Source organism: Nycticebus coucang, chromosome 15 (assembly GCF_027406575.1).
Source record: "Nycticebus coucang isolate mNycCou1 chromosome 15, mNycCou1.pri, whole genome shotgun sequence".
Taxonomy (NCBI): Eukaryota; Metazoa; Chordata; class Mammalia; order Primates; family Lorisidae; genus Nycticebus; species Nycticebus coucang.
Window position 1 is genome coordinate 45,736,200 of NC_069794.1, and position 21,355 is coordinate 45,757,554.

The following is a 21,355-nucleotide window of genomic DNA, read 5'->3' on the forward strand; positions in this document are numbered from 1 at the left end:
TGCTATTTTCCTATCTGTATATCTTCTTTGGTGAAATGTTTCTTAAAGTCTTTGGTTTCTTTTTAATTGTTTTCTTCTTGTTGAGTTTAAGAATTCCCTATATATTTCATTTATTTATTTAACTTATTTTTTTGAGACAGAGTCTCACTATGTCACCTTCGTTACAGTGCCATGGCAGCACAGCTCATAGCAACCTCCGACTCTTGGGCTTAAGTGATTCTCTTGCCTCAGCCTCCCAAGTAGCTCAAACTACACGCACCTGTCACAAGGCCCAGCTATTTTTTGTTGCAGTTGTCATTATTGTTTAGCTGGCCCAGGCTGGATTTGAACCCTCCAGCCTTAGTGTATGTGACTGGTGCCATAACCACTGTGTACGGGCGCTGAGCCCCAGCACCATCATCAAATAGAGCGTCTTTTCTTCATTGTTTTTCTGTTCACTTTTATCAAAGATCAGTTGATTATATTTATTTAAGACTATTTCTGGGCTCCTATTCTGTTTCCTTGACCTGTTTGTCTATTATGTTGCCAATACTACTCTGTCCTTATTAATATAGTTTTACTTACTGTAAGAATTGAGGTTGGAATTTCAGTTCTTCAACTTCATACTTCTCCTTCAATATTTAGTTGTCCATTCTGAGTCTTTTGTCCCTACATATAAACTTTAGAGTTTCTTTGTTGATATCCACAAAATATGTTGCTGGGTGTTAGTTATTTTGTTGTTGTTGTTTGTTTGTTTTGTTTGAGACAAGATCTTGTTCTGTTACCCAGGCATAGCTCAATAGAATCTTTAATATCTGGGCTCAAGCAATCCTCTTGCCCTCAAGCAATCCTCTTGCTCAAGGACTATAGGCACACGCCATCACTTCCAGCTAATTAAAAAAAATGTAGAGATGGGTTCTTGTTATGTTGTCCAGGCTGGTGTCAATTCCGGGGTTCAAATTAGCCTCTTGCCTTGGCCTTTCAAAGTACTAAGATTAGAGATGTGAGCCACTGTGCCCCACGGCTGAGATTTTTGATTGGGATTGTATTCATCTGTAGTTCAATGTGGGATACAAGGATGAAGTCATGAAAATTTTTCATTAAATTATGGATAATTAGTAACCAAAAAATTTGATGCATGAAAAATTTTCCCCTTATTTCTACAATGTGTAGCCACATCAAAACCAATAGCCCCCAGACCAATACATATAGTTTGTCATTTTGTAAGTAAAGAGGAGTTGATTGATCCACTTGGATTTCCCATAGTAATACAGTTTTCATCTCTAGGCTCCGGATTAGTAAAAGATATCATCAATAAATAAGCAATGCTTCTTTCTTAGTTCTGAAACACATACTATTTAAGTCACATTTAAAGAGAAGTTTACACAACATCTAGCATTGAAAATTGATAAGTGAAGGGAAAAATAAACATGTTTCTTTATTCCATTGTGTACTATATTCAAGGGTAACCTAATATTCTCACTTGACGAGGATGAATTATAATGTATAAGCATCAGCTAATCTAAATATAGCTAATGTAATTAAATAATTCCTTTTACAATTCTGATAACATATTTAGGCAAGCATATCTATTTCTTTTAAAACTGTTAGATCAATGATCAATAATAAATGGAGTAGTCATATGATGACATTATATTTTTTTATTTGGAAGTAACTTTACAGTAGAAGAATCCAAACATCATCACTCAAATTCAATATCCAGTCTTAGCACCCAGACTCAGTCAATTAGATATGTCTTCTAACGTGGTACAATATTAAGTGCATATCATCTATGATACAGTACAGCCAAAATTATTTAAAAATAATTAATAAATCCTTTAATTTTCAAGGAATAAGGAAAAAGATAGCAGAGTGAAAGAAGCTAATAAAACCACAAGTAATCACCATAAAATTCAAAAGATGACTCATTCTGAAGAAAGTCTTAAAGGTTATAGCAATCTGTATGGCAAATATGGAAGAAGAGGAAAGGGAAGATGAAGATGAAGATGGGGAAAGGAGGAGAGAGAACAAATAAGATTTAAAAGATTTAAGGGATATTAGGAAGAGCAATACATTCTTTTTTAATTTTCTGGTTTGTATTTCCTAATTCATGCAAGTACACATATTGCTTCTGTCATACATAGATTTTTTTTAAAATTTTAAATATATACTTTTTAAGATTTCTTTTTAGAGTTTACTGAACACCCAAGAAATTTTCACCTATGCAAAAACACAAAGATAAGTGGTTTTGACGAAACCATTGGTACATTTTTTTGTTCTCCTATTGCTGTGATAGAACCCAAATTTAAAGTAGCATCCTACACTTAGAATACCAGCATGCACTTAAATTTCCTCTTCTTGAGTTATCAAGATTTGCACCATCTCCATCCATTATCTCTATTAATTTTGGCCTTTTTAAAAGGATTTATGTTATTTATGTAATCTCTCATTATTAAAATTAATATTGTACGATTAACCTCAGCTTTATATTTTTCCTCTTAATTGTATTTCAGAAATAATTAAACAAGGAAGAGAACTTTAAGGAGAGGGAGTGAGCTATCAGTCTGTGATTTCAACCTTTTTTATCTCATGGCATATTGAACCTATAGTTAAACTTCCACAGCACACTTAAGAGTAAAAAGAAGAGTAAAAAAAAAGAACATACTTACTGTGTTTTGAACGTCTTTCAAAAATAATCTAATTAATAATTTTTAAGAATTTTCACAGCATACCTGTTGAAAATCACTGCTCTTTGGGTTCTTATCTAACAAATGAGTTCTACTTTTTTTTATCCTTACAAAGCAGAACAGTGATAATTAATTACCAAATGTTACCATGTAGAAGATGTATACGACTATATACACTGCTAATTCCAAGTGTACCAAGATTAGACATTGGAAAACAATCACTGGGATACAGCAAATGAGATATTCTATAACGTGGATTTGACATGTTACATAAAATAATAACTCTGTTATTATTCCGAGCTCACGGAACAGAGTCACCCTGAACATCAGACATCTTGTGCAAGGTATCTAGAACCTTTGATGCTAAGCTCCCTGGGAGATCCACATAATCAGGCATCTCCTAAAAGTTAACATACAACCCCTTCTTCTCTTTGATTGATTCTAGTAATATTTCAAACATTTCAGTCTAAAAAATATTAGATGTAGCTTATATCTCATTTATATTCAAAAGCACTTAACTAATGCTGTGTGTGCCGGTGTTGGTATTTGCATTAGTTGTATGTTCCTTTCCCTCAGAAATAAAGGATGATAGCTATTGCAATGTTACATATTTCTCTGTATTTCAATCTACTCACAAAAGTTTTAGGCACTGAAAACGTGATATAATATTATGCAAATAAATGGCAGATATATCATTTGTTATAGTATTCAACTATGAAAATCTTATTGCTCAAAATTTTTTGTTATTTTTACAAAGACTCTAATTTCTTAAACTTTTCTTTCTCTTAAATTTTAAGAGAATTGTTCTGAGTCTCTGAATGATGAATTACATGGTGACACATTTCAGTGGAATGAGTCAGGAGAGAATAATTCTGAAATTTTACCAGTTGACTTGCATTTCATAAAGACTTCAAGTTATGTGTTAAAGGAACTAAGAGTACACTACAGTTTTGTTTTTTTTCATATAATTTTGGGAGGCAGTGTTCCATCTTAAGTTATTGCCTAGATTTTCATAGGTACTCTAGAAAAGAGGTTGTGATAGACTGAACAGAGTAGACAAGTTCTAATCTTTAAGAATGTGCTTTATTTTAATGCTTTGTTATAAAATAAATTCTAAATAATTTTAATTGTATAGGTATTAAAATTCTTTATATTCCTAAACATATAAAGATTGTGGGAACCTAATTAAAGGAATATTAGATTCTAATTTAGTAATTTCATTTTTCAAATCAAATTTTGTTTGAAATTTTATTTTATACTGAGTAAATTAAGTCAACATAGAATATTTAATATATATTTGTGTGTTTGTGTGCATATAATATATCTTGTGCATCATATTGTATGCATTACATATATCATATCATATATACTATGTTTACATGTGTAGATAGAATATACTAGTTAGGAATAAGAATTAATCCAAACATCCTATGTCTTCAGATATAATAGAATGTTAAGAGTCATATGTAAACGAGTTATTTTTTTTGGCTATTAGCCAACTGTAATTAGTTAAAATTATTTAACCTATTTAATATTAAATCTTTATAAATGCCCAGGAAATAGTATTTGACAAGGATTAACTTAATATGTAAAAAAAAAAAAAAAAAAAAAACTTTGAGGATATATAATGTTATTGTTAAAGAAATATTGAACATATCTCATAAAATAGTCAAAATTAGTGTTGATTATATCTTATTCCACCAAAAAAGCAAGAATGAAACCCATTAATTGATTTCAGAGAATATTACAAATTCTGTGTTTGTGTATTGCTTGAGCAATATATGCTGTATGTCTTTTGAAGTGGTATGACCACATACATCTAAGGCATAGTTTACAAAACCACTGTTAATTCTTTTATTAGGTGATAAATGGAAATGCCATGTATAATTAAATATATAAAATTAAAAATTGCAAGTGTTAAAAAAACTGTTTCAGCAGAAAAAGAAATGAATAATCCCAACCACTTTATTTTAAATTAGGGTAACTTTTCTTAAAAGCAAATTACCAAGCAAGAAAAAATTGCACTGGAAACAGTTAAACAGACTATATCATGCCTGTTGCAATATGGAAGAAAGACCAGAACTAAGACTGAGCCCAAGTCCATTGAAGCAAGGGTGGGAGAGTGTCTAAGTACCAGGTGATCTGCTGAAAAAGAATGAAGGATGCCTGCAGGGAGATTCATCAGTGGCATATAGATAGAACATTGAGAAATTTCTAAGTTTTTTTTTTTGGGGGGGGGATGAGTTGTTTTTTTCCTCTGTGATGAGGCCACCTGTATTTGCTAATTGGCACCCATAAAAGTTAGACTCCTACATGCCTATTAAGACCAGAGACAGGGTATGATCTTCCTTGACAATGGCATTTGAAAGAGAATACCTCCTGAGTCCTTCAGAAAGCATCCTTGGCTGCAAAACTGGACAGATACTTTCATAAAGATTTATATCTCCCTGAGGCAGAAAAAGCATTTACAATTACACATTTTCTAAAGTAAATGCTTTAAGAAAAGAGAAATCAGGGACCTAGTCAAGAAAAATCATGTTTGAGGTTTAATCAAGCTGAAGGGAACTTCATTAGGCCATCTTGGTCAATCTCTCAGTGAATCCAAGAATGAAGTTTGAATTCCATAAGCCTTTTATTTTACATCAGAGATTATGTTTGATCCAAAATTTTAAGGTGCAGTTATTATCCAGGCATCAAATATTATTATCCAGGCATCAAATATTACTTAATGTAAAATTGTATTAGGTTGAACCATAAAATACACCATAATGAACGTATTTTCTGATTCAATGAGTGTGTTTATTGAGTATCTAGCATGAGATTAGAAATATTATTTCTCTCTTGCTCCAAATGGATGCCCGATATAGCTAAAACATGAGGAGCATATACATGATTTGGGTTATGTTGAAAAAAGATCTTATAAGCTAGAGAAAAAAACTCATTCATTCTAAACTTTTCTACTATAATGTGAGACATCACTGCTGTTGATAGAAAAATCTGGATATTGAATATATAACTTTTTACTCCTTCTTACATCAGCCATATCAGAAAGGGTTTTTGAGAATATGATAGTCTGTGTCACAACATGTATGTGGTAGAGAGTATCACAAATCCTGGTGTTGAGAGCTGGTCAGTATGAAAACCTAATTTCCTTCATTCCTCACCAAATCCTGTGAAATGAGGATTGTCTTTGTCATTGAACAATTGAGGAAATCATAGTTCTGAGTCTAGGAGTTTCTTCTATTTCCAAGTCGTTTCTTCTATTTCCAAGTCATGTTTCTTACAACAGAGCTAAGATGTAAGATCAGTTTACACCCTAAATCTGTGGTTTTCTTACTACATAACACTGTATGCAAAGAATGTGTCATTGCTGAAAAGTAAATATTTGTTCACTTTTGGGTTAGGTAAAGATAGAAATCAACTGCTGAACATTGCTAACAAGAAATTGTAGAGATTTTGATATTTTTCTATCCTGAGGTAGCTTGAGCAACAGTGGCTTAGACAGAAATGCTTAGAAAACCTTTATTTGGCACACAGCTATTGTGCTCAAATTCCGAACTTACAAGGCCTTTGCATTTGAGGCACCAAAGCATCATGCAGGCCATAATCGCTAAAATTACCTTCCATTTGCTTTAACAATCTCTCAGCAAAAGCTCTTTTATTTTACCAAACACATAGGGAAGGGATTTAACAAGATTATTTGTTTAACTTAAAACCATAATATGTAGAAACCGAGCTCAATTGTGCCCAGTAGTTGTATACTTAAAAATTTCATAAACTGACTGCGACTGATGTTCTAGCTTCTAACCCACCAAAGATTGCTTTGCCACAAATATTAGATTTTTTCAAAACTAAAATTTTATAATATCTAAAATAAGGTGCTTTACAATTTTAAATTTATGTGAATTTAAAATTGCCAATTAGGAAATGATAAAATTAACACCAAAGAGCTTTCAATGCATTCCTTTGAATTCATAATTAAAATTATTTGCATCTTTGAAATTTATCTTTTTCTGCTATGCTAATTTCTATATTATATTATTTTTATTTGATCATATTATTATAATTATTAATTTAAAATATTTTCATTATTTTATTATTTATAATTTTTAGCAATGCATAATTTGTATTACTAATTAGCTGGCTTTATAGAAAAACAACTTAAACCTCTCCCAGTAGAATAAAGAATTATATTAAAATATACATATTTTAGGCAGTGCCCATAGCTCAGTCGGCAGGGCGCCAGCCACATACACTAAGGGTGGCAGGTTCAAACCCGGCCCAGGCCTGCTAAGCAACAATGACAACTGCAACCAAAAAATAAACGGGTGTTGTGCATTGTGGTGGGTGCCTGTAGACCCAGCTACTTGGGGGGCTGAGGCAAGAGAATCGCTTAAGCCCAAGAGGCTGAGATTGCTATATATATTCCGGAATATACCTAAATATCTGTGTGTGTGTGTGTGCATATATATATACACACATATTACGTGTATACAACTATACATATACATGTTAATTTTATCATTTATATATATAATGCCTGAATTATAGGTTACTTTATTGAAATGGAAGGTGATTAATAAGGTAAACAATTTCGGGACTAATGGAGAAGCACTGAAGATTTTAAGCTTGAAATAGACAGTAGAATTTTCATTTTAGTAAAGTAACATTTATAAAGTTATAGAGAACAGATTATTGTAGGAAAAATAAAGCTAGTGGGGCAGAGATTCTAAGTCCTTACCAAACTTGGTTCATCTTTTTTCTCAGGTACATGGAAGAAATATTAACATCCTTTCTCACCTACTTGGTGACATTGCCCCACACTTGTGTGGGGTCTTTCTCTATCTTTCATATGATTTATTTTTTACACTCTAGTGCATCATTCCCTGTGGCCTGAAAACTTTCTATGATCTTTTCCTTTATAAACAAAGAAGAAGAAGGAGAAGAAATCCTTTGCCAGCTGCTGCCTCCATCTATGTAATGTTTAGCAGGAACAAAACAAAACAAAACAACAAACCCTTGTAAAGGTTTTATGTGACAAATTCTAGTGAATGGAGGATTTAAAGGAGGCTGGATCACATTTCATCTTACTTTCTTCTGGTGAAGAACACTTTAAATCCAAGCATCTTTCTGTAGATGAAATAAATGTAAAAGCCCTAAGATGGATTTTAGATACCACTGTGAGATACTTCCTGGGGCTTATATATTTAGTCTTAGTATGATTGTAAGGAGAAAGGGGAGATGTGTTCAGAGAACATGCCAAGTGTCACAGGCCTTACTGAGGACTTTGTGTGGCAGGTGATCAAAGAGTGACAGTTGTTGCTAGAGATCAAAGGGAGTTGAATGTGTTATAGCATCTAAATATTTGCAACAAACTTGTCGTTAATTTTTGATCAAAAATCTTTCCATGAGCCCCTTCATGAAAAAATTGTTTCTATATTATGTTTTTCTACCTTCACTTCACCCTTAAATCAATCTTCAAACTTGCATAACTTTTCAATCTCTAAAAATATCAAATTGTATTTCTAAAGCTAATCTAAAGTGGTCCAACCTTTTTCCTTTTCTGCTGCAAATTGGAAGAGTAATAGTTGTTTGGGGCTACACAGTAAACACACAAACACTAATGACAGCTGATGAGCAAAAGGAAAGTTCTGTGCTTACTTTTGGCCATATCCGACATCACAGATAAGCAAAACAGTCTTCAAGTAATCTGTAGTTGGCCAATGGGCTGCATGTTAGATATCCTGGATTATAATAACTAATATGATTTTTTTTCCAAATTGAAGTTCCTAATCTGACATTGTTCTGCCTGCTTAATTCATTCCTAGAACTTCTATGGTTTGTACTTCTTTATTTTTGTTATATTTTCTGGAAACTTCATGATATGAGCATATAAATAGCCAACATAGTATACATAAAAATTTCAGATTTGTTAACCTATTTGCTTCTTGAGCATCAAGAATTATTTCCAAATGACTGAAAAACAATCCTTCTACCTCGTAATGTGTTATATGAAGAGACTTCAGAAAGTTCATATAAAAACTAAATTAAAATATAAAGATGAAAAATCAACTTTATTTCTCAATGTAAACTCCATTCGGTTCAAGATACTTTTGTAGGCAAAGAGATCAGCCATTTACTTCATCCCTTAAAAAGTAAGGGCCCTGGAAGTTCAACCGTGTCAATACAACCTTTCTAACATTGTTAACTGAAGATAAAAGGGTGCTCATTAAAGATTTTTTTTAAGACTAGGAAACAAAAAGAAGTCAGAAGCAGCAAATCGAGACTGTAAGGTGGATGCCTAGTGATTTCCCATGATTCTGGAAAAATTGCCTTTATTTCATAAGTAGAATAAGCCAGAGTATTGTCATGGTGAAGAAGGACCTTCTGATGAAGCTTTCTGAGGCTGTTTTGTTGTTGTTTATTTTGCTTTTTTTTTTTTTTTTGCTAAAGCTTTGGCTAATTTTCTCAAGACATTTTCATAATAAGCAGATGTTAACCTCCAGAAAGTCAACAAGTAAAATGTCTTGAGTATCTCCAAAAAACTGTTGCCTGAACATTCGTTCTTGACTGGACCACTTCCACCTCTGGGTAACCATTGCTTGGATTATACTTCGTCTTCAGAATTGTACCAGAAATTCTGTTATAATCCTTTGAAGAAATATCTCATGCCTATCTTCATGTTTTCATACCTCCCACGGTGGTAAAATGGTGCTGTCTGTGTTCCATACCTGGCTAGCTCCTTCTGAAAACAAGGGTGTTTTTTAGGTATTCCACTTTAAGAGGTACATCTTAGGGATGCTCTTTGTGCCAGATCCTCCTGATTATTGCTGTTTTAGTGCCTTTCTCTTCTTCCCATTTCAGCCAAACTCTGCATTGTGTCTGTTTCACACTGCCCAGTACTTTCCTACCTCTCCCCTAGATGTAAGTATCTATGTATGGTATAAGTTCAAGATCTTGGCCCTGAAATAAATTCCTGCCCATCTTCCAAAGTAGAGATTTTTTACTCAACTTGTGTATCAGTGGTCTTACCTTTCTCTATGCCCTAGAGATGACAGAATTTAACCCCCTCCTCAAGTATCTTAAATTTTTCATTTCTAGAAAATATCTAGAAATATCTAATATAAAATATCTAATTTCTATTGGGAAATTAGATATAACACATATATCTTTACACTCATTCTTTTAAAATTAAAATTTATCATATACATTCAATTATTATTTTTTTAATTTTATTATTTTTTATTAATATTAAATCATAGCTGTGTACATTAATGTGATCATGGGGCACCATACACTGGTTTTATACAGAGTTTGGCACATTTTTATCACACTGGTTAACATAGCCTTCCTGGCATTTTCTTAGTTGTTGTGTTAAGAAAATTATATTCTACATTTACTAAGTTTCACATGTACCCTTGTAAGATACACCACAGGTGTAATCCCACCAATCACCCTCACTCTGTCCATCCTCCCATCTCCCTCCCCTCCCTCTCCCCCTTACCCATATTCTTAGGTTATAACTGGATTATAGCTTTCATATGAAAGCCATAAATTAGTTTCATAGTAGGGCTGAGTACATTGGATACTTTTTCTTCCATTCTTGAAGAAACTTCACTAAGAAGAATATGTTCCAGCTCTACCCATGTAAACATGAAAGAGGTAAAGTCTCCATCTTTCTTTAAGGGTGCATAATATTCCATGGTGTACATATACCATGATTTATTAATCCATTCGTGGATCGATGGGCACTTGGGCTTTTTCCATGACTTAGCAATTATGAATTGGGCTGCAATGAATATTCTGGTACAAATATCTTTGTTATAATGTGACTTTTGGTCTTCTGGATATATACCTGGTAGAGGAGTTATAGGATTGAATGGCAGATCTATTTTTAGATCTCTGAGTGTTCTCCATCCATTTTTCCAAAAGGAATGTATTAATTTGCCTTCCCACCAGCAGTGTAGAAGTGTTCCCTTTTCTCCACATCCACTCCAACATCTCTGGTCTTGGGATTTTGTGATATGGGCTAATCTTACTGGAGTTAGATGGTATCTCAAGGTAGTTTTGATTTGCATTTCTCTGATGATTAAAGATGATGAGCATTTTTTCATATGTCTGTAGGCCGTGCGCCTGTCTTCTTCAGAGAACTTTCTCTTCAAGTCCCTTGCCCAGCCTGCGATTGGATCACTTGTTCTTTTCTTGCTTATATGTTTGAGTTCTCTGTGGATTCTGGTTATTAAATCTTTGTCAGAGATATAACCTGCAAATATCTTTTCACATTCTAGGGCTGTTTGCTTGCTTTATTTACTGTGTTCTTGGCTGTGCAGAATTTTTAGTTTGATCAGGTCCCAGTAGTGTATTTTTGATGCTACTTCAATTGCCTGGGGGGTCCTCCTCATAAAGTATTCATCCAGGCTGATTTCTTCAAAAGTTTTCCCTGCACTTTCTTCTAGTATTTTTATAGTTTCATGTCTTAAGTTTAAATCTTTTATCCAGTGAGAGTCTATCTTAGTTAATGGTGAAAGGTGTGGGTCCATTTTCAGTCTTCTACAGGTCGCTAGCCAGTTCACCCAGCACCAATTGTTAAATAGGGAATCTTTTCCCCACTGAATGTCTTTAACTGGCTTGTCAAAGATCAAATAATGGTAAGTAGCTGGGTTCATCTCTTGGCTCTCTATTCTGTTCCACACATCTACCTCTCTGTTTTTGTGCCAGTACAATGCTGTTTTGATCACTACCGAGTTATAGTATAGTCTGAGGTCTGGTAGTGTGATTCCTCCTGCTTTGTTTTTATTTCTGAGTAATGTCTTGGCTATTCGAAGTTTTTTCTGATTCCATATTAAAAAATGTTTTATTTTTTTGAGATCTTTAAAGGAGGACAGTGGAGATTTAATAGGGATTGCATTAAAATTGTAAAGTGCTTTGGGTAGTATGGACATTTTTACAATGTTGATTCTTTCCAGCTATGAGCATGGTATGTTTTTTCATTTGTTAACATTTTCAGGTAATTCTTTTCTTAGAGTTTCATAGTTCTCTTTATAGAGATCTTTCACGTCCTTTGTTAGATAAACTCCCAAATATTTCATCTTATTTGGCACTACTTTGAATGGAATAGAGTCCTTGACTGTTTTTTCAGCTTAACTATTGTTGGTATATATAAAGGCTACCGATTTATGAATGTTGATTTTTTAACCTGAGATGCTACTGTATTCCTGGATCACTTCTAGGAGTTTTCTAGTAGAATCCCTGGTGTTTTCCACATATACAATCATGTCATCTGCAAAGAGTGAAAGATTGATCTCTTCTGACCCTATATGGATACCCTTGATTGCCTTCTCTTCTGTAACTGTGGTGGCTATAACTTCCATTACAATGTTAAAGAGCGATGGAGACAATGGGCAACCTTGCGTGGTTTCTGATCTGAGTGGAAATGATTTCAATTTAACTCCATTCAATACGATATTGGCTGTAGATTTGCTGTAGATGGCCTCTATCAGTTTAAGAAATGTCCCTTCTATACCAATTTTCTTAAGTGTTCTGATCATGAAGGGATGCTGGATATTATCAAAAGCTTTTTATGTATCAATTGAGAGAATCATATGGTCTTGGTTTTTAAATTTGTTTATGTGCTGAATTGTATTTATAGATTTACATATATCGTACCAGCTTAAGACCCTAGGATAAAACCCACTTGGTCATGGTGCATAATTTGTTTGACGTGTTGCTAATTTGTTTGTTAGGATCTTGTTGAATATTTTTGCACCTATATTCATTAGTGATATTGGTCTATAATTTTCTTTTTTTGTTGGGTCTTTTCCTGGTTTGGGGATCAAGGTGATGTGTGCTTCACAGAATATGTTGGGTAGTATTCCTTCTTTTGGAATAGGTTGAGTAATATAAGTACTAGTTCCTCTTTAAAGGTTTGGTAGAATTCTGACATGAAGCCTTCACTTCCCAGGGTTTTCTTTGTAGGGAGATTTTGTATAGTAGATGCCATTTCAAAAGTTGGTAAAGGTCTGTTCAGCATTTCCACTTCATTCTGGCTGGGACTTGGAAGGTGACATGCTTCTAAGTATTGGTCAATTTCCTCCAGATTTTCATATTTCTGAGAACAAAGTTTCTTGTAATATTCATTAAGGATTTTTTGAATTTCTGAGGAGACTGTTGTTAGTTCGTCTTTGTCATTTCTGATTGAAGAAATTAGAGATTTTACTATTTTGTTCCTGGTTAGGTTAGTCAAAGGTTTATCTATTTTATTGACCTTTTCAAAAAACCAAGTTTTTGATTTATTGATCTGTTGCATAATCCTTTTGTTTTCAATTTCATTTAATTCCACTCTACTTTTGGTTATTTCTTTTCTTCTGCTGGCTTTGGGGTTGGAATGTTCTTTCTTTTCCAGTTGCTTGAAATGTCCCATAAAGTTGTGGGGCAACTTTCTCTCTTTCCGTTCTCTTGAGGAACACTTGCAGTACCATAAATTTCACTCTTAGGACTGCCACTGCAGTATCCCAGAGGTTCTGAGAATTTGTGTCTTCATTATTGTTTTGTTCCAAAAATTTGGTAATTTCCTTCTTAATCTTTTCTATGACTCAGCTGTCATTCAACATAAGGTTATTTAGCTTCCATGTTTTGGTATGAGTATGCAGATTCCTGTTGTTGCTGAGTTCAACTTTTATTCCATGTTGTTCCTAGAAGATGCTAGGAATAATTTCTATTCTTTTAAATTTACTGAGGTTATACTTGTGACCTAAGATGTGATCAATTTTGGAGTATGTTCCGTGGGCCAATGAGAAGACTGTGTATCCAGTTTTGTTGGGATGAAATGTTCTGTAGATGTCTGTTAAATGCAAATGTTGAATGGTTAAAGTTAAATCTAAAATTTCTTTGCTCAGCTTCTTATTGGAGGATCTATCCAACACTGCCAAAGGAGTGTTAAAATCTCTGACTATTATGGAGCTGGAGGAAATCAAGTTGCTCATGTCTGTTAGCATTTCTCTTACAAATTGAGGCACATTCTGGTTGAGTGCATTAATATTAATAATTAAAATCTCATCATATTAGAATTACCCTTAACAAATATGAAATGACCATCCTTATCCTTCTTTACTTTTGTTGGTTTAAAGCCTATTGTATCTGCAAATAGAATTGCAACACCTGCTTTTTTTCTGATTTCCTTTTGCCTAGAATATAGATGCCTATCCCTTCACCTGAATCTATATTTATAGTTTAAGGTAAGATGAGATTATTGTATGCAGCTGATATTTGGCCTGAGTTTTTATATCCAGTCAGCTAACCTGTGCCTATTTAGAGGACAATTTAAGCCATTCACATTAATTGAGAATATTGATAAGCCTGGTAGAATTTTGGTATTGAGTTTTTCAAAAATCCAGTGGACAGGGCGGCACCTGTGGCTCAGTGAGTAGGGCGCTGGCCCCATATACCAAGGGTAGTGGGTTCAAACCAGGCTTCAGCGAGATGCAACAAAAAAATAGCTGGGCATTGTAGCGGGTGCCTATAGTCCCAGCTACTCAGGAGGCTGAGGCAAGAGAATCGCCTAAGTCCAGGAGTTGGAGGTTGCTGTGAGCTGTGATGCCATGGCACTCTACTGAGGGTCATAAAGTGAGACTCTGTCCCTACAAAAAAAAAAAAAAAAATCCAGTGGACATTTGTATTCCTTTTGCCACTGTGGAAGTTGGAATTTGATAAAAAGTTTCTGATTGAGTTTACTTTTGTGGTGGAGAATTGTGCTAGTCATTATGGAGGATAGGTCTCAGAATATCCTGGAGAGCTAGTTTAGTTATAGCAAATTTTTCAACATGTGAATTTCATTACAGTATTTAATTTCTCCGTCATAAATGAGACTCAGTTCTGCTGGATACAGGATCCTGGGTTAAAAGTTATTTTGTTTTAGGAGATTAAGAGTTGATGACCACCCTCTTCTAACTTGAAAGCTTTCAACAGAAAGATCTTCAGTCATTCTAATATTCTTCCCCTTGTAGGTTATGGTTTTCTTACATCTGGATGCTTTCAGAATTTTCTCCTTCATATTAACTTTAGTGAAGTTAATTATTTGCCTGGGGGATGTCTTATTTGGGTTGAGTCATGCAGGGTCTGAAACTGTCTTCTATATGAATTTCAGAATCTCTTGGCATGTCTGGAAAGTTCTCCTTCATAATTTCATTAAAAAGAGCCTCTGTGCCTTGTGAAGCCAATTGATCACCTTCAGGGATTCCAATGAGGTAAATATTAGTTTTCTTCAAATTATCCCAGAGCTCTCTGAGAGAATGATCCTTTTTTGCTCTTCATTTCTTTTCCTCTTTGAGAGTTTGGGAGCATTCAAAATCTTTGTCTTCAATGTCAGAAATTCTTTCTTTTGCTCGCTCCATTCTGTTACTGAGGGATTCTGTTTTTCAGATTTTTGAGGGCTGCAAATTCTTGTCTCAATGTGTCAAAAGCTTTGGTGAAGTTGTCTTTGAATTTGTTGAATTCTTGAGACAATTTTGAAATGCACCTTAAATTTCTACTTCCAACTTTTCCTTTATTCTATGAATCCAAATTCTGAATTCGATTTCTGACATCTCAGCAATCTGTTTATGAATGCGATCTTTAGTTGTGTCCACCATATCTTTCCTTGGTAGGGGGGGTGTTGATCTACTCTGATAATTCATGTCACTGGAGTTTTTCCACTGATTCTACCCATGATTATTTTACACTGTTTGACCAGGTGAGTAGATAAAGAGAAGTTGGGTTGGGGGCTCTAGGAGTAGTGATTAACCAGCTCTTTGCCAAAAGCTGGGACTGGTGTCTGTACCTTTTTCCCTAGAGCTTTGCCAAGGTTCCATACAGTGTTACAGCCTGAGAAATTGGGGACCTGCTTGGTGTGGTGGGGCTAAATGGCTCTGTCTTGTTTTCAGTGGTATCTGTCCTACCCTATTGAATCAGTTACTCTGGGTTGAAGTCTCAGCTGTGGAGAAATGCCAGCAATTAAGTCACCGTTTCCCCCCACCCTCAAGGCAATAATTGGAAAAGGAAAATCGAACCTTCCCACAACCACACACCCAGGGTACCACTTGGATAGTCCTTGTGTGATTTCCCCAGTTCAAGGGGTCCAAATCAATTGCATCAGTCAGCACTTGTCTCAGGTGGGAAAGTTCAAAAGGTCTCCAGCAACTAGATAGCAGGAGTCTGCTGGCAGCTCAAGTATGACTCGCACTGGTGCTCCATGAGGTCAGAAGGACCCACCCAGCATATAAATTAGTCTGAGATGGGTGATGCCTCCTTCTCCACCTTGCACCTCTGTCACACCCAGTCTTGGGTAACCCCTGCAGAGCTGTGACCCAGTTCCCTCCAATGCGAAGATGCTCCAGGGATTTGCACCTGCCTGAGTCACAGGGAGATCTATGTCTCCTCAGCCATGCTGCTGCTCTCTGCCACTATCTGGCAGGGTGAGGTGAGGCCTGACAACCTCGGGTATTTAATGGAGGCTGGGGAGGTTCACTCAATTCTAGCCCCACCCCTGACTGATGTTGCTGACAGAACAGAACAACTTCACAGAATTTGTTTCTGTCCTGGTTATATTCTCCTGCAGGTCAGACACTGTTGGCGTTCACAGAAACTGTGTCTCAGTCCCAGTCTATGCCGCTGCCCGGTCGTGGCTTCAGTTTGTATTGGGGGTGCATTGTTATCTGTCAGTTCCAGCCTCTGCCTGCTGGGTGTGTCTTAGGCTCAGCAAAGCATTCCCCTAGAACAACCCAGCCTTGGGTGTTTCCATCTCTGTGCATGAGTATTCTAGTCCAAATGCTCCGCCCAGGCCACTACCACCTCAAGCTTACCCTTTGCTCACCAGGCCTGCATTTCCATCCTAGATTTGTTCCACCATTGGCTGCCACCAGAGATGCCCAGCTTCCCCTGGTTGCCCAAAGATACAGGGGTTGTGACTCCAGAATATCTAGGAGTGTGACCCCTATTCTTGCTGGTGTGGCTGCTTCTCTGTGCCTTGGTGCATTGCAGCTCCAGTATGGTTCCCTCTCAGCTGACCATCCTGTCCTTTCTCCCATGCCACAGAATCAGCACTGACCAGTGCAGTCCATGCCCTGTCCACAACTCTTGAGAAAATACCCAAGAATCTGGACAACATGGGGGACAGGCTTCCAGACCTTGGGGTGAGAGTGGAGGGGAGTGCTGGGAGTTTAGAATTGCAGGTAGAGAATATATACTGTTTTATATAGTTTTATGCCTGTCAGGAGAGTGACATGGCACCCTAGTAGGGTAAGGATGTCCAGTTTTCAGAAGGTCTTTCCTGTGGGATAAAATGGGAGGACTTTAAACTCTGCTCACTTGTTTGTATGGAGAATACTGCGAGTCATTCTCATGGGGGAGGGGACTCCCATCTGCTTGGGGATGTATTTTATACCTTTTCTTATGTCCTTGGGGTCACAGCTCGCTTCAGCAGGGTTGATGTGCATTCTTCAACTTTCTCTCTTGGCTCAGCTCCAATCCACCAGTTACTTGCTAAACTTTTGTCCTTTAACTCTCCTTCTGGATGGGAGCCTCTGTGGAAAGCTGGCTCCAGTCAGCCATCTTGCCTCTGCACTGTCCTAAAAGATTCTTATGAGCTTTAAGATTCCAACCTAAAGGGTCTGAATGCTGAGAAAAAAAATCAGGCAATCACTGAAGGCAACTAAGTTTGTAATAAGGACCATAGAGGTTCCTGGCTATGCTCTCTCCTTCCTGAAAAACAAAACAAAACAAAACATTGCCACCTGTTTTCCCCATGACACACTGCAACATACTCTCATAAAGAGCAAGGACTTCTGTTCAAAACAAAGGGGCCAGTGATAAATTAAAAGGTGAACAATAAAGTGAACAAGAAATACGAACACATGAGGAGAAACCAGCAGAAAAATTCAGGCAACATGAAAAATCAAAACAGAGCAACTTCCCTAAGGGACCATGAGGCAGCTACTGCAGAATACTGTACCTATAAAGAAATAATTGAGTAGATATAAACAGAATTTAAAATATGGATGATAAAGGCAATTAAAAAAAAAGGACAAGGAAGTGGAAAGACAGAAACAAAAGTTGCATGAGATATATGTGGAATATAGAAAGGATATGGCACAGCTTAAGAAAATGAAGGAGATAATCATGGAATTAAAGATGCAGTAGAAAGCATCAAAAATAGGTTACCCCATGGAGAAGAAAGAAATTCAGAGCTAAAGCATAAATTTTTTTAGTTAACTCAAAAACTTAATGAAGCAGAATAGAGAGAAAGCAGAAAGCATTCAAATATACAAATAATAGGGATTCTTGAACAAGAGAAAGATCATCCCAAAGGAATGATAGCCCTAATGGAAACCATCATAAATGAAAACTTCTCCAGTTTTACTAAATACCTTGACACACTCCTTTCAGATGAATATCAAACTCCGGGTCATCTCAACTCAAAGAAAGCCTCTCCAAGACACATTGTAATAAACCTGTCCAAAGTCAAAATGAAAAAAGAAAGCCTCTCCAAGACACATTGTAATAAACCTGTCCAAAGTCAAAATGAAAAAAAAAATTCTCCAAGCAGCCAGGAGTAAGTGCCAACTGACCTCACAGAGGAAGAGCCATTAGGAAGACAGTAGAATTTTCAATTGAAACTTTCCAAAATGTAAGAACATGGTCATCCACCTTCAACATTCTTAGAACAATTTTCAGCTCAGAATTCTGTATCCTGCTAAACTACACTTCAAAATTGATTGATATAATCAATTTTTTTGCAAATACACAAACACTGAGGAAATTCACCACAAGACCAACTCTACAGGAAATACTTGGACCTATTCTCAACACTGACCACCAAATGGACCACCAGAAAAGTAAATACACAGAACTTAAGGTCAAAACATAGCTTCCACAATGCCACAAACAATAAAAATACACAGTGGACTTCCACAAAATAAGATAAATAGGATTCCACCACACTTATCAAATCTCTCAATAAATGTCAATGGACTGAACTCACCACTGAAGAATCATAGGTTGGCTGATTAGATAAAAAAGCACAAGCCATCCATATACTGTCTCTAGGAGACACACCTAGCCCTAAAGGACAAATCGGGACTCAAGGTGAAGGGATGGAAAATGGTATTTCCATCAAATGGAAATCACAAGAACGAGGGTTTGCAGTCTTATTTTCAGATACAAGCAGATTTAAAACAACTAAAGTTAAGAAAGAAAAAGATGGACACTTTATTATAGTCATAGGTACAATTCAACAAGAAGACATTTCAATTTTAAATATTTATAAACCCAACTTAAATGCTCTCAGATTTATGAAACAGATTTTGATGGGTCTGAGCAATATGCTATCTCATTAACATCTTATACTTGGGGACTTTAACACCCATCTGACAGAACTGGATAGAGCCTCTAACAGAAATTAAACAAAGATGCAAAGGACTTAAATGTGACTGTAGAGAAAATTGGACTAATAGACATATACAGAACACACCATCTCAAAGGTACAGAATATACGTTTTTCTTGTAAGCCCATGGTATGTACTCCAAAATCCAGCACATCCTAAGATACAAATCAAACTTCTTTTGCAAACCAGAGCAGGGAAGGAGGAAAAAACCTGAGTTGGAAATGATGGAAAATGAGAAACACAAGATACTCAACAGGATGGAATCAGTAGGTCTGATGCAGCTGATGAATGCTGTGAGCACTGAACTATGGAAACAACTTTATTTGTAAAGTATCTTTAACAAGGTAAATCTTAACACCCAGGGTAAAGTTTAACTTTAAGGAGGAAAAGCTATGTGCTTGCCAATAATAAGGAAGGTATGCATAGACTACATGACTTCTGGCAGGTGAAAAGAATGCTTGTTGTTAAAGGAGAAGAAGCAGCTGGAGGTTGTTCCCTCAATGTCTCCCCAGGATGTGGGGGCCCTGATGCCTCACAGCCTGTTCTCCACAAACATCAGAAAAATTAAAAGAATATAAATTGCATCTAATATCTTCTCAGACTACAAGGCTATGAAGGTGGTACACAACTCCAACAAAAAACGTTCATCCCTACACAAATATTTGGAAATTAAACAACCTTATGGTGAAAGATAGTTGGGTTCAGGAAGAGATAAAGGAGGAAATTACTAAATTCCTCAAACATAACAACAATGAATGCACAAGTTACCAAAACCTGTAGGATACAGCAGAAGTAGTCTTTAGAGGGAAATTTATCACATTAGATGCCCATTTGAAAAACAGAAAGAGCATGCATCAACAAACTCATTATCCATCTTATGGAATTGGAAAAAGAAGAACAATCTAATCTCTAACTCAGGAGAAGAAAAGAAATAACCAAAATTAAATCAGAGATGAGTGAAATTAAAAACAAAAGAATAATTCCAAATATTAACAAAATAAAAGGTTGGTTTTTCAAAAAAAAAATAAAATAGATAAGTCTGTGCCAGGTTAACTAGAAACAGAAAAGAAAAAGCTCTAACAACCTCAATCAGAAATTATAAAGAAGAAATAACAACAGATACCACAGAGATACAAAAGATCAACTCTGTACCCCCAATTTAACAATGTTGAAGAAATGGAACAATTCCTGGAATCCAACCCTTTCCCTACCCTTAACCAAGAAGAAACAGATCTCATGATCAGACAAGTTGCAGATAAGTGAGTTCAAGGAATCAATAAAAATCTCCCAACAACAACAAAAAAAAAAATGTGCTGGTCCTGATGGCTTCACACCAGAATATATCAAACCTTCAATGAAGAGCTAATACCCATACTGCGGAAATAACTCCAAAAAATTGAAAAAGAAGGAATCTTCCCCAACATGGTCTACAAAGCAAACATTACCCTGATACCAAAACCAGGAAAAGACCCAAGTAAAAAGGAGAATTTCAGATAAATTTTACTAATGAATATAGATGCAAAAATTCTCAATAAAATCCTAGCCAATAATTAAAAAAAAAAAAAAATCATTTGCCATGATCAAGTAGGTCTCATCCCAGGGATGTAGGGCTGGTTTAACATATACAAATCTATAAATGTAATTCTTCATATCAACAGAAAGCAAAAATAAAGACCATATGAACCTCTAAATAGATGCAGAAAAAGCATTTGATAAAATTCATTATCCTCTTCTAATTAGAACTCTCAAGAAAATAGGCATAGGTGGCACATTTCTAAAATGACTGAAGCCATCTATGACAAACCTATAGATAATTTTATACTGAATGGAGTAAAACTAAAAGCTTTCCCACTTAGAATTGAAACAAGACAAAGATATCCTCTATCATCACTACTATTGAACATAGTGTTGGAAGTTCTAGCTAATGCAATCTGGCAAGAGAAGGAAATAAAGGGCATCCAAATGGGGGGAGAGGAGGGCAAACTCTCCTTCTTTGCCAACCATATGACTTTATACTTAGAGAACCCAAAATACTCAAACCCAAGAATACTGGGAGTGATCAAAAAATACAATAATGTCTAAGGATATAAAATCAATGTCCACAAATCAGTAGCCTTTGTATATGCCAATAAGAACCAAGATGAGAAGCTAATCATGGACATAATTCCCTTAACAGAGGCTTCAAAAATCTGAAATACCTAGGAATATACTTAACAAAAGAGGTGGAGGAGCTCTATAAAGAAAATTATGCAACCCTAAGAAAAGAAATAGCAG